The sequence below is a fragment of the Equus caballus genome, chromosome 17 (assembly GCF_041296265.1).
Source record: "Equus caballus isolate H_3958 breed thoroughbred chromosome 17, TB-T2T, whole genome shotgun sequence".
Classification (NCBI taxonomy): domain Eukaryota; kingdom Metazoa; phylum Chordata; class Mammalia; order Perissodactyla; family Equidae; genus Equus; species Equus caballus.
The window spans coordinates 92606531-92633691 of NC_091700.1; the positions used below are offsets into that span (position 1 = coordinate 92606531).

General features: G+C 36.6%; 1 long non-coding RNA gene across 4 annotated transcripts in view; it reads left to right on the forward strand.

The window, feature by feature from the left end:
- The window catches only part of LOC111768631 (uncharacterized), a 104283-nt gene extending 77376 nt beyond the window's left edge, over positions 1 to 26907 (forward strand). For all 4 annotated transcript variants that reach the window (XR_011427886.1, XR_011427885.1, XR_011427887.1 and 1 more), the window contains 2 exons: positions 6337 to 6405; positions 25253 to 26907. This is a non-coding gene — a long non-coding RNA (uncharacterized lncRNA). The remainder of the gene's footprint in view (positions 1 to 6336; positions 6406 to 25252) is intronic.
- The last annotated feature ends 254 nt before the right edge of the window (positions 26908 to 27161 follow it).

The following is a 27161-nucleotide window of genomic DNA, read 5'->3' on the forward strand; positions in this document are numbered from 1 at the left end:
CATATTGGCTATTGTGAATAACGTCACAAGGAACATAGGGATGATAATATCTCTTCAAGATCCTGTTTTAGTTGTTTTGGATATATACTCAGAAGTGGGATTGCTGGGTCATATGGCAGTTCTATCTTTAATTTTTTGAGGAATCTTCCTATTCTTTCCTCCAGTGGCTGCACCATTCTACATTCTCACACAGTGTGTAAAGGTGTCAATTTCTCCATATCCTAGCCACACTTACCTTTTACTTTTTATAAATCCTTCCTGATAGCTGTGAGGTAATATCTCATCATGGTTTAGATCTGCATTTCCCTGATGATTACTGATATTGAACACCTTATCGTATACCTGTTGGTCGTTTGTATGTCTTCTTAGGAGAAATATCTATTCAAGCCCTTTGTCCATTTTAAAATCTGATTACTTGTGCTTTTTACTATTGAATTGCATTAGACTCTCATATATTTTGGATATTAACCCTTATTAGGTAAATTGTTTGCAAATATTTTCTCACATTCTGTAGCATGCCTTTTCACTTTATTGACTATTTCTTTTGCTGTGCAGAAGGTTTTTAGTTTGACGTATTCCCATTTGGCTATTTTTGGTTTAGTTGACTGTGCTTTTGGTGTCAAATACAAGAAATCATTGCCAAGACTAATATCAAAAAGTTTTTGTATTATGTTTTCTTCTAGGATTTTTATAGCTTTATGTCACTTGTTTAAATTTTTGATCCATTTTGAGTTGATTTTTGTGTGTGGTATAAAATATTGGCCCAATTTCATTCTTTTCCACGTAGATATGAAATTTTCCTGACATTATTTGTTGAAGAGACTATCATTTCCCCATTGATTTTCTTGGTACTCTTTTCAAAGATCAGTTGAGTGTACATGTGTGGATTTATTTCTGGGCTGTCTATTCTGTTCCTTTGGTCTATATGCCTGCCTTTAGACCAAATGGACCTAACAGAAATATACAGAACATTCCATACAACAGCCACAGAAAGTACGTTCTTCTCAAGTGCACAGAGAACATTCTCTAGGACAGATCCATGTTAGGCCACAAAATAAGTTGTAATAAAATCAGTAAGATTAAAATAATATCAAGTATCTTTTTTGACCACAATAGTATGAAAGTCAAAATCAATAATAGGAGGAAAATTGGAAAATTCACAAATATGTGCAAATTAAACAATACACTGCTGAACTACCTATTGTTCAAAAAATAAAACAAAAGGAAAATCATATATATCTTTAGACAAGTTAAAATGAAAACACAACATACCAAAACAATGGGGTGCAACAAGAACAGTAGTAAGAGGAAAATGTATAATAACAAGCACCTACATTAAGAGAGAAAAAAAATCTTAAATAATCAACCTATCTTTATACCTCAAAGAACTAGAAATTAAAGAACAAACCACGCCCAAAGTTAGCAGAAGTAAGGAAATAACAAAGATCCAAGCTTAAGTAAATAAAATAGAGACTAACAAAGCAATAGAAAAGATCAAAAATGTAAGAGTTGGGTTTGTGAAAAGAACAACAAAATGGTGAGTCTTTAGGTAGACTAAGAAAAAAAGAGAGAGATAAATAAATAAAATTAGAAATGAAAGAGGAGACTTTCAAATGGTGCCACAGAAGTAGAAAGAATCATAAGAGAATGCTGTGAACATCAACAAACTGGACAACCTAGATGAAATGAATACATTTCTAGAAACATACAACCTGCCAAAACTGAATCAAGAAGAAACAGAAAACTTCAACAGACTTTTAACTAATAGGAAAATTGAATCAATAGTCAAAAATCTCCCAATCAGAAAAAGTTCATGACCAGATGGCTTCACTGGTGAAATCTACCAAACATTTAAAGGAGAATGAATGCCAATCCTTCTCAGACTTTTTCAAAGTTTGAAGAAGAGGAGGCACTTCTAAAGTTATTTTGTGAGGCCGGCATTACTCTGATACATAAGCCAGATAAAGACAGTATAAGACAAGAAAATTATAGGCCAATATCTCTGATGAGCATAGATGCAAAAATCTTCAACAAAATTCTAGTAAACTGAATTCAACAGCACATTAAAAGGATCATACAACACGTTCAAGTAGGGTTTAATCCCCAGGATGCAAGAATGTTTCAACACATGAACATCAATAACTGTGGTACACCACATTAGCAGAATGAAGGAGGAAAATCATAGGATCATCTTAATTGCGGAGAAAACAATTGACAAAATTCCACACTCGTTTATGATAAAAACGCTCGACAAATTAGATATAGAAGAAATGTAGTTCAATATATAATAAAAGCCATATAAGACAAGCCCACAGTTAACATCATACTTAATGGTGAAATGTTGAAAGCTTTTCCTGTAAGATCAAGAACAAGACAGGATGTCCACTCTCACCACTTCTATTCAACATAGTACCGGAAGTCCCAGCCAGAGAAATTAGGCAAAAACATAAATACATAAACAAAAGACATCCAAATTGGAAAGGAAGGAGTAAAATGGACTCTGTTTGCAGATGACATGATCTTTACACAGAAAGGAAACAAAGACTTTGCCAAAAAACTGTTAGAATGAATAAATGAATTCAGCAACGTTTCAGGATATAAAATCAACATGCAGGCATGTGGTTTTTATCAAATTGCTTTCTGAGGTGGAAAAAAGCCTGAGTGAAGGGTGAGTGAAGACGTTTTCTAAATTCTCCAAAAGGAAAAATTAACGTTTGAAACTTTAAAATAATGTTTAATACATAGCAGAAAAGATATGTCTCGTGAGTGATAAAGAAACAGAAACATGTTTTGATGGTGTTAATGAAGTTGACTTTAATGGTCTCTGTGTTAATAGAATTAAAGTTTTATCTTTATAACAATTCTTCCCATGAGAACACTAGCTCTTATTTAAAACAAAAGATGCAAGAGGTGGTATATGGGGCATTGAGGGTGAAATTCAAGATATCTAGTTTGCACTTTTTTCCCCCTCTTTTTGATCTTGGGACAAGATATTGCAACTTTCCAGGCTCAATCGTCTCATCTGAGGGAGAAAAATGACAGGTGACCACTGTTATGATATGGTCCTTTTGAATTGACTCTGGCAAAGACAGTGAAAGAGATATAGGAAAACGAAAAAAAATAATTAAATGAAGATCCTATGTAGCCTGAGGCTGCTGGAACTAGAGAGAATGTAGAAGTGGAAATCAGAGTGGAGCTATCAGTACAGGCAGAGAGAAGATGCAGAAAAGGAGTAATTAGCCTCACCCGGGACAAGGGCCCTGACACTGAGAATTCTTCAAGGTTCAACACTGAAGCCCACACATTCCACGATTTCAAACTTCAACTTGAGGAAAAGAAGGAGCTCTTAAAAGTTGTAAGCAAGATAAAGGTGTTTTAGATGCTTTGGCCTAAAGTCACCAGGAATTTCTTATCGGCCACTTGCCTACTAACTGCTTATGATATTTAAAAAATTATTTAGGTTTTGATTAGTATTATATTGATATAGTTCACAACTAAAAAAGTGTAAGGATTGTGTATATCATGCTGTGATGTGTATCCGTCTAATCCCTGTACGGCTTCTGCGTTCACCTCCAGGAAATAATTAGCATTAGTCATTCCTTGCGTATCTTTTCCAAGTATTTTATGCATATACAAGGAAACCTGTGCTTCTATACAAACTTCTGACCATCCGCCCACATTTTTTCTTTAATTTTGTTAGCTTAACTTTCATTTCCTCTGGTTGTCTTGCTCTCTCTTTAGAGAATTGTTGCATTTCTGCTTTTTGCTTGAAAATATCTTTGGGTATTGTTCTCATCTTTGTGGCAAGACAGTGTGTTGCAAACACCCAATCTGTCATTTTTCGCTCCCTCTCTTTCTTATGTGGCATATTTACATAGAATCTGTGTGGATTCCTTTTTCATTACAGGTCACTGAAAGAGGTGGCTCCTGCATGCCCCCACACCTCCATCAGCTACTTGCAAATCATTTATTTTGGGAGTTGCCTGAATACATCCAAGCTCATCGGAGTTTTAATATTGTTTGTTTGTTTTCTTAAATCTACTTTTTTGTCTGGGTTTAATCATGCTTTTCTTCTTCCTACTTAAATGAGATAAACAGCTCATGGTGAAAAACCATAATGCAAAAACTCCATTCTCATTTACTGTCACGGAGACAGTACACATTCTGTAAAAGGAGCTTTTTTGTTTGTTTTTCATGAATCCTCGTTTACTTCTACCTCTGTTGTTTCTTAGAACCAGCCACTTCAATGGTTACCTAGGGTTTTGGCAAATAAGCATGTGCTTCTCAACTTCTGAAAGCTGTGCTTCCTCGTCTTTGCTCGGGATCCATCACAACTGAGTCTTCTTTGCTCATGTATTAGCTTCGCTTTTCCTGTGGCCCAGCTTCATGTATATCTTTCCTGGCAGCCACTCCATCTGTTTAAATGTCTGTCTTCCCAGCTGTCTCTTTATTTCACTGAAAATTGATTTTTTATTTGCTATTTTTTCAATGACTTCCAAGATGAGCTAGCAGAAAACTGAATTTTTGCCTTCACATTCAAACCGAAAAGAACTCCTTCTACTTTCTTAATTAAATTTACCAGGGAACTTTATGTTCTTGTGTTTTAGGATATTCTAAGAATAAGATTTAGCAATATACCTTAAAATTAAGTACAGGGAGTATTTTGTATAAGAAATCTGTCTGGGTGGACATATTGATGTGAATATCATTTTAGTATCCTCATAGTTTATTTCATATGTTATCACAAAGCAACGTGATGATATGAATGTTCTTGCAAATTCAAGGATAATATCTATGCAATGCTGTATGATAACAGGCCAGGTATTTTGATATGGTCATTAAAATATTCGATCATAAAACCTACCCTTTAAGATGTTCTTCAAATACAATATACTAAAAAAAACAACCCAAACATCATAACATTTCAAATGAGCCACGTTTCACAATATCTTTCAAAGCAAAAGGATAAAATTGACTGAAAGGGTCAAAACAGGTCGCTAGTATCCATTGTGTCAAATTTCTGGTCAACTTGTCCTTCATTGTAGTTCACAATACATTCCTAGATTTTGTTTCTATGCTTAATTTTTACCACAAAGCAATAAGCAGACATTTTCTACAAGTATTATTTTAAATGACTTGTATAATGAGAATCAGTTCATGTGGCCAAGCATTGTGCTGTTATTAAAAACGGATGAACGAATGAATATATAAAGGTGACAAAAAGAGAAAAAGAGAAAAGCTTTAGAAGCTATGGTACAACTTGTGCATAGAATCTAGAGACAATAATAAATAGGATGATGCACATGGTAGAGATGAAATTGAACTGGGATCAGGAGAGAAGGGCATGAGTCTAATCTTTGCAATGCTCAGAGACTGAACGAGGGCATAGGTCTTCAATGGAATCTATAGATCAGAAATTGTTTTTATCTTGACTATGCAGACCTCTAAGGGATCCTACAGGGATTCTTCAGGGATCATAAAGGAGATAGAGGAAGTCAGACGGGCAGAGCTTTTCAACAGAGATACTACCAGAAAAAGGCATTTTTTAAATATCATCTCTACTCTGCAAATTTGTAAAATTACAGTCTAAAAAAGAAACCTGAGGCTTAAAAATGTTCGGATGGCATTCTTTGATGTTGTATTAATTACATTACCAGAATATGCAACGTGCTCAGCAGCACTGCACTTGAGCTTTGTTGGAGAGACATAGAGTGCAAAGAACTCTGTGAACATCCTAGTTTTCCTCCACTGTTGCTCATATAGGCTTAATTGCAGAAGAGTTAGTTGGCTGCTCAGTGAAATGTGTCTCATTCTCAGAGCCTGGTCCCTTTTCCACACGAGTGTGACCATGGTATCTTAAGGCTGTAACTTCAGTGTAACAGTGATTCAAACTAAAGTTTAGTGATAATAGGTGCTTTTTGGAAATTAAATGTAGGACTTCATTCTTTTTGCTATTTTTTATGTTTCTACCTCTTTCTTCTGTGGCCAATCCAAAATTTGAAAAGAATTTATCCCTAACCCAATTTAAGCATGGGAAGAAATTGTGCATTTTGACACATAATAGTGATCATAATAACATTACAACAATTAGCAAAAAATAGTTGATGTACAGCAAAGAATTGTGCTCAACAGTGAGCAAATACATTCACAGAAACACCTAGAATAATATTTGACCAGATATCTAGGTACTATGGACTAACCAAGTTGACACAAAAAATTAACTATCACAGATGGGCAATCGAGGATTGTTATGACAGTTGCATGCTATCTTCAGGGACCTAAAGTCCTTCAATATTTCTGCTTTATCGTATTTAGCACATGACTTTCATCTTTCAGGGTGCTTCGTGGTCACCTGATGGCTGCTAATGTTCAGGCAACATGGCTGTCATTTCAAGCAGGAAGAAGGTAAAGACAAAATGGTTTTCTTGATACTAAACTCACAAGTTTGATAGCATCCCATTGGCCATAACTGTTTCAAATGTTCACCTTTGTCTGAAGAATAGGTTTGGAAAACATAGTTTTTAGTGGGTATAATGCAACTCCCAACAAAACTGTGATTCTGATGGCACAAAACAAGGGAAGCATGTATATTGGACTGGCAACTAGTAGCCTTTGCCATAGCAGCTGACTTTTAAGGAGCATTTATTATGTGCTTGGTTCTGTGCTGAGCACTTTGTATACATTATCTCAAGTATTCTTCCCAACAATCCTATGGAATAGAAATAACTCCCACTTAGAAGGATAAAAGCCTGGGCTTAGAGACTTTAAGCAACTGGGTGCAGGTCAAACACTCAGTAAGAGGCACATCTGGAAACAGACTATGGGACTTTCTGACAGCTCCAAATGTTTTATGGCTGCCATTTCTCCTCAGCCAATTCATGATCTCTCTTCATCTTCTGTGGTTTAGATGCTTAGGATCGTATGCTCTTTGTTCTTAAACTCAAAACCACAAGGTTGAAAGAATCTTCTACAACTTCTAATATCAAATTAAACCTCTTAATTACTTATCTCAAATTATTTCAATTGAATAAAAAAACAATCTACAGATGCTATTTGTATATTAGCATAAAATATCAAATAGATTGTTTGGAATACAGTTTTTATGCATGGAAACCACTTGCCTGACCTTCCGTTTTCAGCCCATATTAAGCAAGAGCTCATTTTGTGCCTATATGTGTAAGCCATACTTTTTCGAGTGATTCAAGCCACTGAGAAAATCAATGGCTCTATTTTTAGTCACAAAGTTGTTAGCCTGAAGCCATTCTTAGTTCTCTTCTTTGCTTCTATTTTTAGCCCAATCAATCCTTTCGGCCCCCTCCCAGGATCCTCTATGCCCGTATCAGGGATGCTTCCCTCTTGTGATAATGGGTGAGCGACAATGGCACTCATTGTGAGCTTTAACTCATTGGTCCCAGAGGGCCCACAATGAAATTCCTACATCCTCTCCAGAAGACCAGTTAGCTGCTGCTGTGTCTTTTAAAATGTATAGCAGATTTTATTATTTTAATTAAACTTGTTATAGATTTTATTTTTCTACTCGATTGACATTCTAGCCTCTGGTCTTGATTCTTCCTCCATTAATGCTGCTGATCCTAATTTGACTTTGCTGCTTTGTTGCCAGCAAGGTCCAATAGCTAATGTCACCAATCGAAAGAGAACCCCACCATGCAGTTCCAACAGCTAGGCATTAATGCTGTGGCCTCCTGGAAAACCAATTGTTTCTAAAGGACATAAAATTAATTCTCCATTGGTTTGTCCCAGAGGCTTCTAAAGCTTTTCTCAATTAACTTCCAAATGGATGCCAGAGAGTGGCTGTGTCTTAGACTGGTTCATTTCTCACATTGAGTTCCTGACTTCCCAGGAGACCCTCCCTATCTTTAATACAGACAAAGCCTTCCTTCTAGATGGTCAGCCTAAACTCAACACTTGTTATACAACATCACCAGCTACTCGATCCTCTCCATACATAGGCAGTTTAATAGTCATTATTAATATTCCCATCTCAGTAGTGGAAAGAAGGCAGAAGTGACTCAAATCCAGAGATTCTTTTCCACATGTTTAAGCTGCCACAGGTGCAAAGGGAGGGATCCAGAAGGGATGCTTCCAAGAAAATTCACACTTTCTTTAAACACTAGAGCACTTGTCTCTAAACTTCTGACCTTAGCACATGGGCTGAAAGAAGTACAGAAACAACGATTTTAATTGCTCCTACCTTGGCCCTTTATTCTAAGTTTTACATCTTAATCTTAGCAATTAATATAATATGGAGAGAGAGAGAAAGAGAGAAAGAGAGAGAGATGAAGCTGTGGCTTCCTCAAAATCTGTCTCTTTGATTTGATTATTTTTAAGAACAAAAGACTCGGAAAGCAACTTTGACCTTTCCCCTAAATGCCTAAAAGAATTTAAGATAGAAGACCTGTCCAAGGAAGGAACTATCGTCATAGATAACTTGGGGTGTGGTAGACTGGGAGGAACCTTGATAGGCCCATTTTTATCAAAGTTATTGACACTGACCCTGATATCAGTTTCCCTTCATTAAACCCAGCATCTATGGGGTTAAAACCAAAACACTCATTCCCTGCTTACTCCCTGACTTCCTGGCTCCAGAATCCACTATCCTCCATAGAGACAGACACTGCCAAGGACAAGAACCTGGATTCATTATCTCCTCCCCACAAAGAGATACAGGCTAGTGGGAAAGCTGCTGACCAGCAAGGTCATGGGTTCCCTCCTCTCTGCAAGTAGTCTCAAGACCAAAGACAAGCTGGTGGGGAAGCTCCAACCAGCAAGGCCATATGCTCCCCCTCCCCTCCCTAAAACCCCAAATAAAAACCCTTCCTTTTAGCTTTTTGGGGAGTTTTGGATTTCAGCGTTAGCTGCCCTCTCTCCTTGCTCAGCACTGTGCAAAAATAAAATTTCTATTTTCTTCCACTACCCCCGGTGCCAGAAATTGGCTTGCTGCACAACGGGTTAGCAAACTCACTTCAGGTCTAATATCGTTATCTCTCAGGTCACGTTGTCTATAGATGGCCCAGCAAACATTTGCTTACCAAACATGTGCTTTTTCATCTCCATGTGAATTGCCTTCCTCCCCTTTGAAATCCCAAACCACTACCCCCAACATCCTCCTTTGTCTTTAGCTGAAGATGTTGTTTAAGGTGGTGGCTTTGGCCATTTTGGTAAGTTACTTAGATTTCCTTTCTCCCATGTATACATGTTATTAAGCTTTGTTTGATTTTTCTCCTGTTATTCTGTCTTATGTCAATTTAATCCTTAGATAAGCCAGAAGAACATAGAGGATAGAGGAATAGTTCTTCCTCCCCTACAAAGCCAAGGGCAACTTTATCAAAGTACAGGAGAATTTCCACTTGTCCAAAGCAGAACTTTTCTAGGCAAGCATCCTTAGAATTTTTCTGTAGCAGAGGGGTTCTCTCAAATGGCAGACTGAACTAGGCCAAGTTTTCCACACAAGCCGCACAGGAAGAAACAAAAAGGTATAAAGAAAAATCTCATACGATAAGGAAAAAAGCACTGGCATCTACAAGGAGCTGATGTGTTCTCTGGCCCACACGTGGCTCCTTTTTCTGAGCATCTTGATCTTATAATAGCTGTGTACCCTTGCATTTGACAAGCTCATGCCACTCTAACTCTCAGGACCAGAATAGGTGTTGTGGGTATGGTAGTGTAGGGGAGGAAGACATTTCCTCTACCAACTCTGGGTCCTTCTGGCCAGAAAACAAATTAAATTCACATGAAACAGAGTAGGAGAAAATTAAACAAAGCTTTATAACATGTATACATGGGAGAAGCTCAGGAAAATTGAGCAACTCACCCAAATGGTGGAAGCTCTCCCCTTAAATATGACCCTCAGCTAAAGACAAAGGAGGATGTTGGGGGTAGTGGGAGTCGATCATGCGTGGTTACCAAAAACGTACAGTGAACAAGATTAAGGTTATGATGCAGATTTGAGTCCTTGCCTTCCACATTGATGAGAGTTTCTAGAGATAAGGTCATCTGCCTTTCTTCCCAGTACAGAGAGGGAGACACATTTACAGATGGAGATTTCCTTTACAAATGTAAATATCTCTTAACAGAGGGTAAGTAAATTCTACTTTTCAGACTTTCTTTCCTATCTGCAGTTTTTAAAAGTAACCAACCCAAAATAATCCTCATGCCAAAGAGACATATCTTGGGGTGGCCAATTCCAGTCCCCCACAGTAGTGAGTGGCTAATGCCCTTCTCCTCTGTAAGTGGTTGGTAATTTGGAGAGCATAATCATTTAAACATTGAATATGGCTTTAGTTTTGATCCCCAGAGTGATGCCTTCCTGCCTTCCATCAGCAGCTTTACCTTATAGAGAGCCAATAAATCCAAGAAACTCACTCACAGACTTCTAATTGAGAATTTTTTGCCCTTGTGGGTAGAGTGTGGCACTAACAATAAGATATGTCAGCTCTCTGCTCTTGGTTCTCTCATCAGCTTAAACTGACACAGCAATTTGCCCCAAAACTCTGTCCAGCTAGAATGAGTTGATAGTGTTCCACTAAATCCATCATTTCAATGGAAGACAGAATTAGGGTTGTATGATGGAGTCAGTTATAGTTTCTTTTAGCCAACAATGTTTTAGTAAACTTTAACGACATATGGGATTTCTAGATAGAGATAACCAAGACACAGGAGCTCAAGTCTGTCTGTTTGAAAGCCACAGAACTCTGAAGAAAAGAAAACAAATGCTATAGGAAGAGACCTCTGCTATAGGGCTCTAGGAGAAAGGATACAGGATGCAGAAGACCAAGCACTGAATCTGGCTGTTTTTTGTGATTTGGGTTCTTTTGAAATTCTTTTCTGGGCATCTTTTTTCTCATATATAACATCAAGATAATAACTCTTAGCCAAAAGAATTGTAATGACCGAACAAAATCATATACCTAGTATCCAAGAGGCACTCCGTGACTGGATGAATAAATGTGTAAGAGCACATACCACATCCTCCTACTTTATATGTGCTCAGTAAATGTTTATAATACAATCACTATAAACTACATGAGTATACCCTCATAATATTTAAAGGTCTTCACCATTCAATCTCAGAGTAGTGGTACAGGGAGGAGGGCCAGAGACACAGGTTAATTACATTGTGGGGAGGGGGTGGGTGTGTGCTTGTGTGTGTGTTAAAGAGAGAGAGAGCTTTACTGCAAAATTCCTCTAAATTTTTTGGGAGGAGATAGGTGGAATATGTAAAATAAATGTGGAACATGGATCACACAGGGTGTTTAAAGACAGTCTTCCTGATTGTCCCATCATACATCATATTTTCCAACTCCACAACAGCATAAAAGTTGTCAGAAACCTGCTAGTATCTAGTTAACCAAATTATTTAATATGTGGGACACTGATTGCATAATCTCCACTACTCAGGGATACCTAAGTTTCCTTTTACAAATGAAGCAGACTCTCTAAAAAGACCATCCTTCCTATGTCTCTATAACTTCATTCACTGATGATAATAAAATGCAATCTTCCCTTCTCCAAATATTTCTGTAAAAGAATAAGAGAGTCTACCTCTCCTAGAAGGAATCTGAATCAGCATTACCCAAACTCAATTGCAATACAATAGTTGCTGTAAAAATTTAATAAACTATACTCACCAAAAATTAAACTGTAGTCAGTTTGGCAAATACTAGGTTTTAAAATTAGATAAATCATCTTGGAATGACTGATATGCTAATTACTATTGTGATAGATACAGTATCATGTCAGAAAACTTCCTTGAGTGGGCGATGTCAGTTATGATAGGCTACCATCTTATTTTTCACCAAGTATTTTAAGTAAATGTACAGTGTCCTTTGTTTGCAATTACAGGCCGTACAGCAGTGACTGAGAGCCCAGACTTGGGATCCAGATTGCCTGGGTTTGAATCCCAGCCCACCACTTTCTAGCTGCAATATCTTGAACAATCACTTAACCTCTCTCAGTTTTCTCATCTGTAAAATGGGATTTAAAATACTACCAACCTCATGGCGTAGCTATGAAAACCAAATGAGATAAAGTTTACAAAACACTAGTGCCTGGCACACAATAGATGCTACAGAAGCTAGTCTTGTATATAAAGAGAAATTGCATGGAGAAAATCTTTGTGTGAAATGCAAATTGCTTAAGTACAATTTTCCCCTTTACTTGGGCTTGTTAGGCATGCTTAAATCCTCACTGAAAGTTTCAGAATTGCCTATTTCATTCCATGTCAAGTTAGAAAAATGTGTAAAAGGGAAAGGCGAAATAAATTCTAGTTATGTTTTAGAGAAATGAGGGATTTATGGCATATTGGGGACAGAAGAGTGAATACACACTCATGGATGGGTTTTGTACAGCTGCATTTCCATGGGCAAGTTCAACATGAGTTAGGAATGTTATTGTAACTATTTTAAAGGTGAGCAATTTGAAAAAGAGAGAAATTAGGTAATCGTCTAAGCACATACTTCAAATATTTGGCAAAGCTAAGATTTGAACACAGGCATCCTTGCTCTGGAATTCACTCTCTAATCATTAGAATTTTAGCTTAATCTTATAACAACATGTCAAGTAACTGATTTTAACTATACAGGTTGGCAATGGAAAACTTGTTGGCACAGATGAAATAATACTTTGAAGACAGTGAAATCTGGAAATCTTTTTGTTTTACTCTCCTTATATCTTCTTTATTCTCTCTAAATAACAATAATTCTCTGCAGCTGGTCATGAAAATTCAAGTCTAGACTTTACAATGTATATTTGATTTTGACACACACGTTTTGTAGGGAAATTTTATAATAGAGAAATTAGGGACTTAGATTATAAACTGCTGTTTGTCACATTTAATTGATATTTTGGTTGTTTCCACATTGTGTGGATGTGAGGGTGATGCTATGGTATTCTTGGGTGTTCTGAGTGTTTCCTAAAACTATAGAAAGATGTGGCTGATGAAAACTATTTTTAGAAGTGCTGAAATGATTTCAGCATGAAAGGGAAATTTAGCAGCAATGAAATGGAAGATATTCCAGGCCTCAGATATTGAAGAAATGCCTGAAATTCCACTTATTCACTAGACTGCTATTTCTCATGCTGAATGTGAGCTGAAATAAGAAGTCACGTGGCACATATATATTTTTGTATAATAGTGAACACTCAGATTGCTCTGAGTGGATATGTGGGCACATGGAAGTGGACTTTTAGTCGCTTAACATTCCCGATTTCCCAATGAGAACAAGGACTGACTTGGTGGGGAGAGGGAAGTCATAGTGTTACATCTTTACTTATCTACACACTTCCCCTCAGTGATCATATCCCTGTCCAATGGCCTTGGGTTCAATCTCTTTTCTGGTGATTCCTAATGTTATATCTCCACCTCTTATCTACACAGTGAGTTCATGTGTCCAAGTGCCTGCTCAATGTCTCCTCATGGAGCCCACGTAAACATTCTGACTTAACTTCTCCAAAACAGAATAATCGATTTCTCCCTACACTCCCAAAGACTTTGCCTTCCACAGTCTTCTGCATTTCAGCAAATGATCTTGCCGTCTACTGAGCTGCTTAGGCTAGAATCGTAGGAAGTATCCTTAATGTGTCCCCTTCTTAAAGCTAACATCTCATTGATTAGCAAATACTATCAATGCCACCCCCAGAATATAGCAGAAATTCTTCCACTTCTTGCCATTTCTACTGTTACTACTTTAATCAAACCATCACCATCCAACCATAGATTCTCACCTAGATTTTTGCATCATACCTGAATTAACCTCCTTGCTTCTACTTTATTACCTGATCGTCTATTCTCCAGACAATGGCCAGGATAATATATAGCTTCTGGAGATAACAACGCAGGATTAATAACAGGCCAGAGGAGCTGATCCACCTACTATTTTGACCATTGATACATAGGAGTAACATAAATTATTAATAAACAGTTCCCAAAGAGGCAAGAAGAATTCTTGTGCAATGGTGCTTCCAGAGAAAGCCATTGTGGGAAGCACATTGTGGAGGAAACCCTTGTGGAGATCACAATGTACGTAGTTAATTGAGTTCAAGCTTAAAAATCATTGGGAGAAAAGGAGAAAACCTATTTGAGTGTGTTTATCGTACTTCACACCCTAGTCACAGGTAATCGGCCCTGTTCCTATTTAATGTAGTCAACATAAGCATAGAGGAAGGCCCACACCTCACCTATCCTGTCTACTCTGACTTTGCAGTGGGAAATTAAATGAATTGGAACCAAGAACTGGATCCATTACTCTCTGGAGGGCTATACATCGCACTTGAGAATCTCTATTTTATAAGTTGCTAAAATGCCACTCCAACCCAGTTGTGCACTCCATGCCAGGGGAGAGAATGCTCTGCCAGAGGTCAAGGGCAAACAGGAGTTCACTAGTCCACAGAGGGTCAACGGAGGAAGGCATTTGGTCATTTTGTGGATGAGATAAATTATTATATATGGAACCTAACAGACAAAATACTGTTTTCCTTAGGTAGCACTTTTCTTCCAGCTCGTGTAGCTGATGTGGAAAAATAAAACTGGAATTTATTCCAGATTGTGAGGTACACTGCCAAGTGCAGGGTAGAAACAGGGTAAGATCAGATCAAAGCTAGTGGAAAGATAGCAGTCAGCCTAAGACTTTCCATTCTCTGCTCTTTCTGCCTCCACTGGAAAAGAGAAGCACTAAAGGTTATGTGTAATCTGGGTTTATAAACCAGCATATGAGACCAGATAGACTTCGTGGAAAATATAACTACTTGTAGTCATTAAAACGTGTTTTCTAAATAAATAGCCCCTTACTTGAGAATTTAGCAAGGCAATGATGACTGTAGTATTCAGATTAGGGGTTTTAGATTCTGGGTTTTGCTTGGAGCTATGACTAAGAGGTGTTTATTTTTTTCTCTTTTAAAAATTGGAGTATATTTTCTAAATACCTTTGTTCAAATGCAGAGTTTTTGAAGGGAGGTGTGGGGTTAACTGCTCGCACTAACATTCAGTCTTTGGTGTCACACCACCTTAATCAGATACACACCTGAATGATCACTACTCTCTCTGTCAACAGAAGAGGATAGATGGCAGGGAGCAGATGGTGTGACTAGCAGAGTGAACAAAACTATAGGAAAGGGAGAAAAATGGAATTCATTGCCACATGTCCAGAAAGTATTGGATAAGTTATGGTACTTATCACTCAAAGTATATGATTCCAAAAGCTCATTTATATGCTATGACCCGTTGAGTGTGCTGAGTCATTCTTCATCAGATTAAAAATGAAGTAATAAAAAAAGGAGAGTGACACCATGTTACATAGGATTATAGTTTTGTTTTTTTTAATCAAAGATTAGCAGGTTGTGTTCTATTGTCTTACATGCCCAGCTTCTCCCAATCCATTGCTTTCGGAAGGTGGAATGACAAAATTCAAATTTCAAATTCAGCCAGAGAATGAATAGAGTGGAGATGACCCAGCCTGGAAAAAATATGTCTGTTGGAGTATTACCGTAACACAGGCCTCGCTGTTCAAGCTATCAACACAGATAACCAGAATGAGTAGGAAGGATCGAGTGAAGAGGTATCTAAATGAATATGGAGTTCTTAGTCTTTCAACTCATTGTAAAGAAAGAAAAATACTACCTTTGTGAAGAAGAGAGAGAATTCTTATATATTTAAATTTTAGGACTCATTTAATTTTCATCTGTAAATTGAAATAGGAGATTGTAAGAATAAATGGCAGCCTTTGGAAATCATCTGGTCAGGATCTCACAGAATAGTTATGGATTAGAACTGTACCGGGTCAAGTCTCTGACGTGAAATCTACTCACTCAAAGAAATCCCTTACTTGATATATGATCTATTTATTCATGAATTGTTTTTAAAGTTTTGGGTTTTCTAAATATTAAGCCCATGAAAACAAAACATCAAGATAATTTTGGAATGAAATATAGAGGCTACTCCTTTGCATGCTTCAAAAAAGACTACAGTAGGGGGCTGGCCCCGTGGCCGAGTGGTTAAGTTCGCGCGCTCCGCTGCAGGCGGCCCAGTGTTTCGTCAGTTCGAATCCTGGGCCCGGACATGGCACTGCTCATCAGACCACGCTGAGGCTGCGTCCCACATGCCACAACTAGAAGGACCCACAACTAAGGATATACAACTATGTGCCGGGGGACTTTGGGGAGAAAAAGGAAAAAATTAAAAAGAAAATCTTTAAAAAAAAGACTACAGTAATCTTACGAGCAATGGTGACTGGGAATTGCCTGCTATTGATCATGAATGATCAGGTTAATGGTCTTTGTAATTAATAAACAAAGATTGGGGTCTTGAAAGGTCTGACAGAGTATAAGCTTTGAGATTCTTGTACTGTAGTAAAGATGTGTTTTGAAAAGAAATCTATAAAACAGAAATTTTAATTTAAGTGCCCAATACATTGATTAGCTATTGAGCACAAGGAACAGGCCAATCTAATATCTGCCAATTTTATATTTAAAGCAACATGCTCCATGTTATGAATTCTGCCCTGTATTTCAAGGAACATGATGAATTTGAAATGCAGAATTTGGATCAGTTATTTATGGCACTACATCAACTGTTCCCTATAGACCCAGTTCCTTTCAAATTGTTTCGAAGTACTAAGGGCAACGAAAGCTTTCTTTAGAGGTCACAGGCTCTCACCAGTGAGTGGCTGCGTGTATTGTCCACTGTGAAACAACAGGGTACCCAAGAACTTTACCCTGAGTTTGTCCGATGTTTTAGTTGGTCTATACTGCAATATGTACGAGTTATCTTCCTTTGCATCAGTAATGTGTCCTTTCTGATTCTGGGGAAGCTCTGGTACCAAGAAGCAGAGAGATTCATTTAGGAAATGGAAGCTCTTCCACAGGGCGTGTGATTTTGGGGGGACAACTTGGGGGAAGATTTGTGGCGGAGACCTTCACTCCGGTCACGCTGGTGTAGATTTTGGGGTTTCCCCATCCTCACACTATGATAACACCTCTTTTTGGTGGAAGAAGAGAGGATAGTTTCACTGACTTTGTGTGTTTAACTTGAAGTCAGGTCATAAATCTTCAGATTGTAGCTGTAATCACACCCCCAGGACTGTCAAAATGAACTTCTTTGTCACTATTTCTTGTGGGAAAGTTGCACTTCATATGTACATTTTAGGTTGTACGTGTTTTTACAAGAAGCTATCTCTCATATATTTTTTCACATATTTACATGCTTTATTTTAATGTCGTAGAGTAAAATTTTGTGAATTTTTACCAAAGGTATTATATATTAGAATAAATTTATTTTCTAGGTAATTTTATAGCTTTTGTTTCTCTTTTGAGTGAATTTTCTTTTTCTTTTTCATTTTTTATTTGGTTATTATTACTGAAAATTTCTAATATTTAAAAGGTAATTCTGGTCTCATAAAATTGATCAATTTTAATTAAATAATTCTCTTGAGATTTTAATGTTGGCAATCATATCGTGTAATAGTGATTCTGTCATTTTATTTTTGTATTTCTTTTTATTGTATTATTACATTGGCCAGGATATCTAGTGTAATGCTGTATTTTAGTGATATTATCAGATAATCTTAATTTTTTCCCTGAATGTAGTAGAATTCACCAAATATTCACAAAGTTTTTTTTAGCTAATGTCATTTATTAGATTAATGACCATCATGTCTAATCCTAATCTGTTAAGTTTTTATTATGAATATTTTAATTTGATAAAACATTTTGCATATATTAAGATGATCACTTTTTTTCTTTTTTCTACTAATGGCACACGTTATGTTATTCAGTTTTCTAGAATGAAATAATCTTGTACTTCTATGATATGGCTACTTGGTTAAGATACATTTTTTAAAAACACATTGCTGAATTAAATATAGCTATAGTTTTAGTTAGAACTTTTGCTCTCTTTGGAGTTGGAAGCCTTGTGAAGTAAGTTAGGAAATCTTCCTACTTTTTCGTTTTAAAGAAGAAAATGCATAAGATTGAAGAAGAGTTTGCATAAGATTGCTGTTCCTGTTCCACGAAAATTAGAAAGCATATGCCTAAGACTGTGCCTCTCCTTCCTGTATTTTTGGGAGGGGGATTTGATTCCTTACAAGAGATTTTCTTTACTATATATTGGACTAGTAAGGTGTGCGTGTGTGTTTAGATTAATTTGCTGCAGTGCATGCACTTTCTAGTAGTTTGCCCATTTAACTTAGACTTTAGGCTTCTATGTGTGTTGCAATAAAAATGTTCCTCATATGATTTTAGTCATTTTTTTCTCATGAGATAAACTCCTTTTTAAAAAATTTTTACTACTTCTTTCCTTCCTTGTCTATTTTACTGACTTTTTTTTTAAATAAAACTTTTTTGTTTTGATGACGGTTTCTGGGAGCTTTTTTGTTTGCCTACATTCATTTTTTTATTTCATTTCATGCATTTCATGCATTACCCATATTTTTCATTTTATTTGAATTTATTGTAATCTTTTCTTACTCTTCAAGCTAAATGTCGACTTAATTATTTTCAGTGTTTCTTGTTTTTTAATAAAAATGGTTAAGACTATAATTTTCATTTAAGTATAGCTAAAGCTATATTTGATCACATTTTATAAAAATTGCTTTTGCTATCATTTGATTATAAGTATTTTGTAGTTTTCGCTATGACATTATTGTTTGACCTATGCATTATGAAGAACGATTTTGCTGTTGCTTCCAAATACTTGGGGAGTTAAAATTTTTCATTTATTTGTTACCAAAGAGGTTATAATGAACTAGACAAGTTTTAAAAAGTACAAAAAGAAATGTTGTGAAAATTTGTCTTCCTTCCTCATCCTGAACTAGCTATAACCCCTCCCTGGATGCATTCACTATACTTGAGTGTCCTTCCAGATGTTTCTCTGCATGTCTAAACGTTACCTATGTATTCTTTCTTCCATACGAATAGAGACAAGATATGTGATTTAATTTTCATTTTAACAGTACATCTAGAGATACCATCTTCTCTATAAAACGGTAAGGTATTCTATTGTATGAATGTAGCATAATTTATTTAACTTGTCCCATATTGGTGGGCATATAGGTAGTTTTACTATAACACACAATGGTTATAATGAATGTCCTTATGTATACGATACTTTACAAATGTGTAAGATAAATGCCCAGGGAACAAATTGCTTAGTCACAGAGTAAGTACCTTGTATTTTTGATGGTTATTGTCAAATTATCTTCCACGGGGGTCATAAAAGTGTATGTTTCCGTCAGCAGTGTATACTTTCAAGAACACTTTGTATTTTTTTTTTTACTGGAAACTGCTCTTTGTTCCTCCAATATATAATATATATTAAGAAAACTTTCACGCTGTCTGTGATGTGAATTGAAAATATTTTCCCAAATTTACATTAGTCTCTGACTTTATGAAATCTTTCATAAAGAATCTGAAAATGTGTATGCATTAAAATTTATCAGTGCTTTATTTTGTCATTTGTGTTTTGTTTCGTACTTAAAGATGCCATGCACACTATAGAATTTTCAAACGACATCTACCTCTCATGCTTTTATTTTTGTACTTTTCCTTTTATTTGCCAATTTTTTCATTCATTTGTCTATCTGGATTTATTTTAATGGAAAATGTGAATTAAACTTTAAAATTATTATTTTTCCTTCAGTTGACTCCCCAGTTTTCTCATTGGTTAAAAAAATGCATCTTTCCCATTGATTTGAAATGTCACCTTTATTATATTCTGAACATTCCTCTCTCTTTCAATCCTTCAAACTCTCTACTGTTTGGACAACCCTGCCTTTTGGTCTCATGATCCTGGTCTTTCAAAAACTGTCTTTTGACTCTCCTCCAAGACAAGGAAAACCTCAGGCTCTAGACATAAATCTCTGCTTATCTCTCCTGTTATGGGCAAAATACCTTTCATTCTTTCCTCATCAACCTAGAGAAAAACAAGATATGATTAATTGCTTTATCTAATTCTTCTGTCACAGATGGAATAGATATGGCAATAAACGCAAGTAGAATAATTGTACTTAAAAACACTTGCTCCTCATAAAAATATTATCTTGTAAATTATTGGTGTTATAAAGTCTTGTAAAATAAGATGGTTTAAATTGTATGAGGTTGTTTAATCAAATATAATTTTGTGACCCTCCCTCCCCCTTCTCTGATGAAGTCGCCATGATTTTCAACTTGTGAATAACTCTTATAAAACTTAGAGGTCTATGGAGAAGATTCTGTGGAGTTGGCTGACATGCTGGGCGTCCAGTTGGCACTGCTACATCAACGAGAGCAGCTACAGTTGTATCTGTTTCATTCAATGTAGTTTTTCATAAAATGTTATTTGAAAGAATTTTCTGATGCTAAAAATCTTTGAAGATACTAAAATGGACTTTGTTTTGTTGAAGACTAATTTACATGTATTCTAAAAATATTTAAATTAAGGTTCAGATTAGGCTTCAATTGATTGAAAAGCCATCTGTAATTATTCTATGGTTCATGATGTGACCTTTCCTCCACAATCTCCTAATACCTTCTGTAAACCTCTTCATTATAGTTCTCCAGAGAAACAGAACCAATAAGATGTAATATAGATTTACTATAAGAAATTGGCTCATGCAATTACAGAGGCTGGCAAGTCCCAAGATCTGCAGTTGACAAGCTGGAAATCAGGAGAGCCGATGGTGTAGTTTCAGTTTGAGGGCCGGCAGGCTCAAGACAGAAACACCCATGATAATGTTCGACCAAATGTCTGGGCACTCCATGGCCCAGACGAGTTGACACATAAAATTAACCCTCACAACCTCCATGAGTGAACTTACCACATTTTGCATCTAGAACATGTAGAAAGGCATAAAGTCAGTGAGTAAGTTTTGAGGCGTATGTATTTTTAGTAGCAAGTACTGTGTTTGATCTATAAAAAGCATCAAAGAATCCTGAATGAAGTAATGAATCAATTAACATTGATAAAACTATATATGTTGAGCTAATGATTATAAACCTTTTGGCAAGAATTTGGATTCCCTTTTAACAGAAAATTCAAATGAATTATCCTAGCTGGAGATATATTAAACCATGTTTTTAACTAATTTAACAACTTTTTTTAGAATAAATAATTTGGCTGACTTCCCTATTAAAGCTGGTTCTAGAATCCCTAAAATAATCTCAACCATAGCCCAAGTGGTAAATTGTCCAGACATATTTAAATTTCTCTAAGAGAAATGAAAGCAATATATATTAATATATTTAATACATATTAAAATTTGTTTAGATCAAATGTAAAAAGTCTGAATTTATAATATTTTAGTGACTTTAGATATATCTGCGGATCTTTTAGTCACTTTCATAATTAATTTTGTGTGAGGCTTTTTGTTCCTCATTTTCCCCAGACATAGGATCCACAAGGTGAAATGGCATGCAGCTAAAGATGGTCGTCTTTTTGAGTGTCTGGCTAGCAAATCCTTGGACCTGAAGAGGATAATTGTAGAATTAGGGACCCTTAGACAGTCTGCCTCCTGCTCAACATCGTCTCATTCAACCAGTTCTTTCTGTGTTCTCAGACTTTAGGGTCCATGACATAAAGAATAGAAAACTTGAAAAGTAATGTCTGTGTACAAATAACCTATCCTTTTTTTCTCGCACAGCAGTGAAAAGCATCGCAAAGGTGATTAATATGGATCCCTTAAGTTGTTAAATGCCTGCAGCCTAGTCCTCATTGAGGGATTTTTCTTCGATTTAACACAAGGCTACCTCCTTCACTATAAACTTTTGTTGTTGTGCTGGGAAATTAGTTTGGTCTTAAATTTTCTTCTGTGAATAATAAAACTGTCCTTGGAGACTTGATTCACAGGCAAATTCTCCTTAGAAAAACATCACTTGAATTTGAAACATTTGTAAAACCATTGCTCTTTGGGACTACTGGCTTCTGACCTCTGAATCCTCAGAATTACCTAAGACCACAAATGTACCTAATCACTGCCTACACAGAACATTCAGTGGCGCCCTTAATTCCTCAATTGGTCTTACCTGCTGCAGAGCTTACGCTTCTCGTATCCTAGATAGAGTCCTCGAGGGTTGAGGTCTTCCCATCTTATTATTTCAATCTTCAGCTGCTCCTAACTTGCATCCCAGATAACTCATCTTAAACTTCTCTTTCTACGGGAGGCTTGTGCCTGAGTGCAGCTTCCATATCTCTAGGTGCCCACATCTGAGTATTGATATAATGTGTGTCCCTTTTAGCCCTCATTTTTCTTAAGAAGAGGAAGGTACCAAAACCATGAGGTGGTGACACAAACTGTAATGCTGGGATTGAATCAATGTACACCGGAGCTACCTAAGAAAGAAGCTTTCAACCTACAGGCAATGTAGGAGAAAACTAACAGGTCGAAGAAAGCAGTTTAAATGATATCTCTAATAATATTGATTTTAAGGGAAGAATAGAAAAAATGAGAATAGTTTGCAGAAAAATACTATCGCATAGACCTAGAATTCTATATTAATTAAATTATTTTGATACACATTGTTCACTGTCCTTTCCCCAAATGACCAGAAGAAAAACCTGTTGGTTAAGCAAACTAAGTTTAATAGACTTGTGACAGTAAGGAGAAAACCACACTGATAGGGTCTTAAGAGAGTCTCTCAGTAAAGAAACTATGGAAGTGTATCTATAGATGTTTTAGGACCTGGGATAGGTGATTTTAAGGTGTGTATTTCAAGGTGGATATTTAAGGTGGTATTTCAAGAACCAGCTGGAATTGGGCAAAGTTTATAATACAATCGCTCTGGCTTTGCAGGCACATCAAAGAGATGAGAATCTTGAAGTGAGTCTAGATGAGTAGACTTAGTCTTAATAAGCAAGCAGTTTGATTGCATCATAGCCTTATCTTTCAGAAGCAGGTCATTCCTGGAGCGAAAAAGGTAGGCTACTTTTGCTTGATCTCAGTGTAGGAAAACATGGGAAAGTAAGCTGGTATTGTTTAATGAAGGGACAGGAATTATGCTGGTTTAAGTTCTTCATCATGAGCTGACCTAGGATAGCGTTGTATATATTTTTAGAGAGAAATATGAAAAGAAAATTATAAGGAAATTTTTCTCAGCTGTCTACTAGTATACACATCCACACCCCAACACATATTCGTACACGCAACAAAATACCATAGTCAACATTTACTATAGAGCTTCTGGTTTGAAAGGAACCATCAAGGCACTCTGGTGTCCCATTGGAGCTTGGTTTACTCAGTAGTTTCTGGAGTACATTGTTTGAATAATTTGACTCCAACATTTGTGTTGTAGTTATTTTGAAAACCTTTCTGGGGGAAAAAAAATAACCACAATGCAATTCTCTTTAGTTTTAGTAAGATAAAGAGATCCAGAAATGTCAAGGTATTTGGATGTTCTTTCAGTCCATCCTTGATGGGTGGTGGGGCAGCATGCCTAGGTCTATCCTAAAGCAGGCTATAAAAAGAGTGAAAATAGTTACCTTGTAAAGATTCTCCATTATTTCTTAGCCAAAAAATCCTTACGGAATGACTCAAGAAAATTTCGTGTCTTTGTTTTTGCCTAAGATTTAACTTAAGGAACATTTTTCTTATTGGCATAGGCCTGAAGAATCAATAACATATTTGCCATAAAATAATAATTCCTTCCATGTATAAAAAACTTAAAATACCGCGGAACATTTTCATATACCAAATCTCATCTTGCCAGTGTTAAAAACTATCTGTGAAAGATGGAAAGCAATTTTTAGAGTGAGATGCAGAAGTGTTCAAGGTCATTCCACAAGGAAGCAGAAGAGTTGAAAGTGGAAATCAGTCCTCTGACAATTAGTTTAGCACTCTTTCAACTATATCATACTGCTTTAAATATACCAGTGTGACTGTAAGATATGGCCATAATGAAGATAGAAATATCTCTCTTTAAAAAAGTAATTATTTTTATCCCTGGGATGCTTCCTAGACAATTTGGATTTCTGGATATGAGAAAAAAATTAAATTTCGGGCCCCCAGCCCCATAGTCTAGTGGTTAAGTTTGGCGTGCTCTAGTTCAGTGGCCCAGGTTCGCTTCCCAGGCATGGACCTACACCATTCATTAGTGCCCATGCTGTGGCAGCAACCCACATACAAAATAGAAGATTGGCAGCAGATGTTAGCTCAGGGTGAATCTTTCTCAGCAAAAAAAAATATTAAATTTCTTACTAGTCACCTGAACTCTCTTTCACTAAGTGTCTGTGGGATAAGCGGGTGAGAAAGAGATTTAGCTTGAGGCCCTATTATGCTGTTCGTTTAAATGTGGTTCTTCTCCAGGTGAAAGCCCTCACGTCAGAGCATTTCAAATATTGGAGGTAAAGAATTAGTTTAATTTTTAAAATTTCAATACTTCATGGCTCTATACTTTTATAAAGTACAATGAAAACAAGTTATAGAATAAGAAACTGGAAAAAGATCCCACAAAATACCAACCCACATTTAAAAAAATTTTTGCATTCACTATAGATAACATTACCAAAGTTACTTTAAAACTTTCAAAATGCTTAGTCACACTTTCTGTATTTATCTCACCATGGGCCTAAACAGAATAGCACTGGTCCAGGCCACACTTTGAGGAAACCTGCTTTAAGTCGTGGGCATGCCTAGGCCATAGATGCTGATGAATTTGAGGAGTGCGAAGGAGATCTTCACAGAGCTCAGAATGCCATGGGGGAGAGGAAACACCCTTCCTTGTTGAACTGTGGCCATTAGCTGGCAAGTCTCCTTACTTAGACACTCTCCTTCCTTGCACTTTATCCCTGTCTCTCAAAGCACTTATTATCTTCCATGTTGAATTTGTAATGTTTTATGCTTGTTTTCTTTCTGTTTCTAAAATGTAAGCTCTTTTAAAAGAAGATCTGTGTCTAACTGACATGCGTACCCTAACCAGCCCAGCACCTTGTGTATCAGAGATCAATAAATTCTGACTCAGTGCATGTACCCCTCTTCATAAATATAACAAAGTGATACAAATCAAATTACCATCTAAATCGACTTACTGATGATCAAGTACAGACAGCCTAGTCTTAAATTGTAAAAGGCTCAAATCCTGCTAAAGATACAATAGTCAGTTGGTGCTCTGGGTGTTATGGGTTAAACTGTGTCCCCCCAAAACATACATTGAACTCCTAACACGTAGACCTGTGAATGTTACCTTATTTGGAAATAGAGTCTTTGCAGATGTAGTTAGCTCAGATGAGGTCATTAAGGTGGGCCTTAATGCAATATGTCTGGTATCCTTCTAGGAAGAGAAGATAGACACATAAGACATGACCATTTGAAGACAGAGGCAGAGACTGGCGTCCTGCATCCACCAACCAAAAAACACCTGGGCCTACCAGAAGCCACAAAAGGCAAGGAAGGATCCTCTGCAGAGGGTTTTGAAGAACCATGATCCTGCCAATACTTTGATTTTGGACTTCTGTCTCCAGATTTATAAGAGAAGAAATATCTGTTGTTTTAAGCTACGCAGTTTGAGATACTTTGTTACAATAGCCTGGAAAACCAATACACTAGGAGATCTGAAAAATTGCAATGGTGGTTTCCAAGTGGAACTTACTCAAAGCCTGAACAACAGACAGAAAACCTTAGAAATTCAGTTCTTGGGCTGAGGCTTTGGGCCAGGGGCTGACTGATTCTGTGCCTACGAAGAAGGAGATGAGTACAATCTACTTAGCAAGCACCTGGCTCTGAAAGCCAAACTGGCTTAGACCCAGAGAAGTAAATACCAGGCAAAAAAGTGGCTTTGCTACCAGTGCCTGGTACATAGAGGTACCTGTCTGTACACATGAAGGAGAGACGTGACATCCTCTATTAACACTTTAGATGTGCCGGTGTGTCCTGTGCTACTTCAATCCTTTTTTCTTGAACATCACTAATTATTTCCTGGAAGGATGGTAACGCATTTGTAAAGAACCACCTAATTGTCAACCTTTTTACTCTAACTATAATTTTTCTTTATGGTATTCCAAAAAAAAAAGAAAAAAGAAAATATTGCTATTTACAGGATTTTAGTTAAAATGCTTATCAAAATAACACTCAAATATAAAACTGCATTCAAAAGGCATATAATAACTTGAAATTTGAAGCCTTATAGATCAATCCTGTATTGATCCAAACAGTTTAAAAGCTTGTTAATATTCGTGTAGTACCAGCTTCATATACTTGATTCCATACATTTTATAAGTAGTGTGTTGTACTTAATGGATATATACTAATGATTTCATATGCTTGATTCTACAAATTTTAAAAGCATCACTCTGTACTTAATGCATTACTGCTTAATTCTCAATTCTAGATTTATTTAACCATAACTTGTTAAAGGAGAAGATCTTAAATCCATAATAAAACCTGGAAAAAATATGAAGAAAAACTCAAGTGGAAACAAGAACAGATAGAGATGGATGAGCAGATTTAAAACAAAGTAACGAAACAAAAGCAATCTATTAAAATATCAACTGCCCTTAAAAGTGAAAAGAAGACCTTAAAATTGAACTCAAGAGTATAACTTTTAGATGCTATTATACCAGTAAAAGAAGAAGCAGTTATCTGCAATATTTTTAAAGGTCAAGGATATATTAAGAAATAGGTTGGCAAGAACAAGAGTGGCAAGATGCCATGTGTGCTCTAGAAAGGTGTCTCTCACCTCGGCTGCCTGCTGGTCCTCCCTGATGACGGATAAGGAGCCAGCCGCAGCGGCTGTGAGCAGTCAGGAATGTGGTCACTGAAGGTGCCATCAACATTCCCCGCGTGTCTTGCTGTATACAGAAGTCAGTAATGGAAAAGACTGAGCAATTCTAGGAAAATATTTCTAGTCTGCAAAAGTCAAGCGAATCTAATAACAAATTGAACTGCTAAACATGGACACTCCTTTGGAATAAAACTTAAAAGTCAAACAAAAGTTTTTAATCATGTGATCCTGCCTCCACTTCTCAAATTTGCTATATCACTGGTAAATATCAAATAATGATAAGTGCTATGGAGGGAAACAGAGTGGGGAAAGGGGCAAACTGTGTAAAACTGCTCCTTGCATTCGTTTCAGAGGAGCCAAAGACCTGCTAAACAAGCTCAGGGGAATTGGCAACAGAAAACTTTGTAAGATCTTAAACTGCTGGTAAGTCATGTGCCATGAAAAGAAGACATGGCATCAGAATA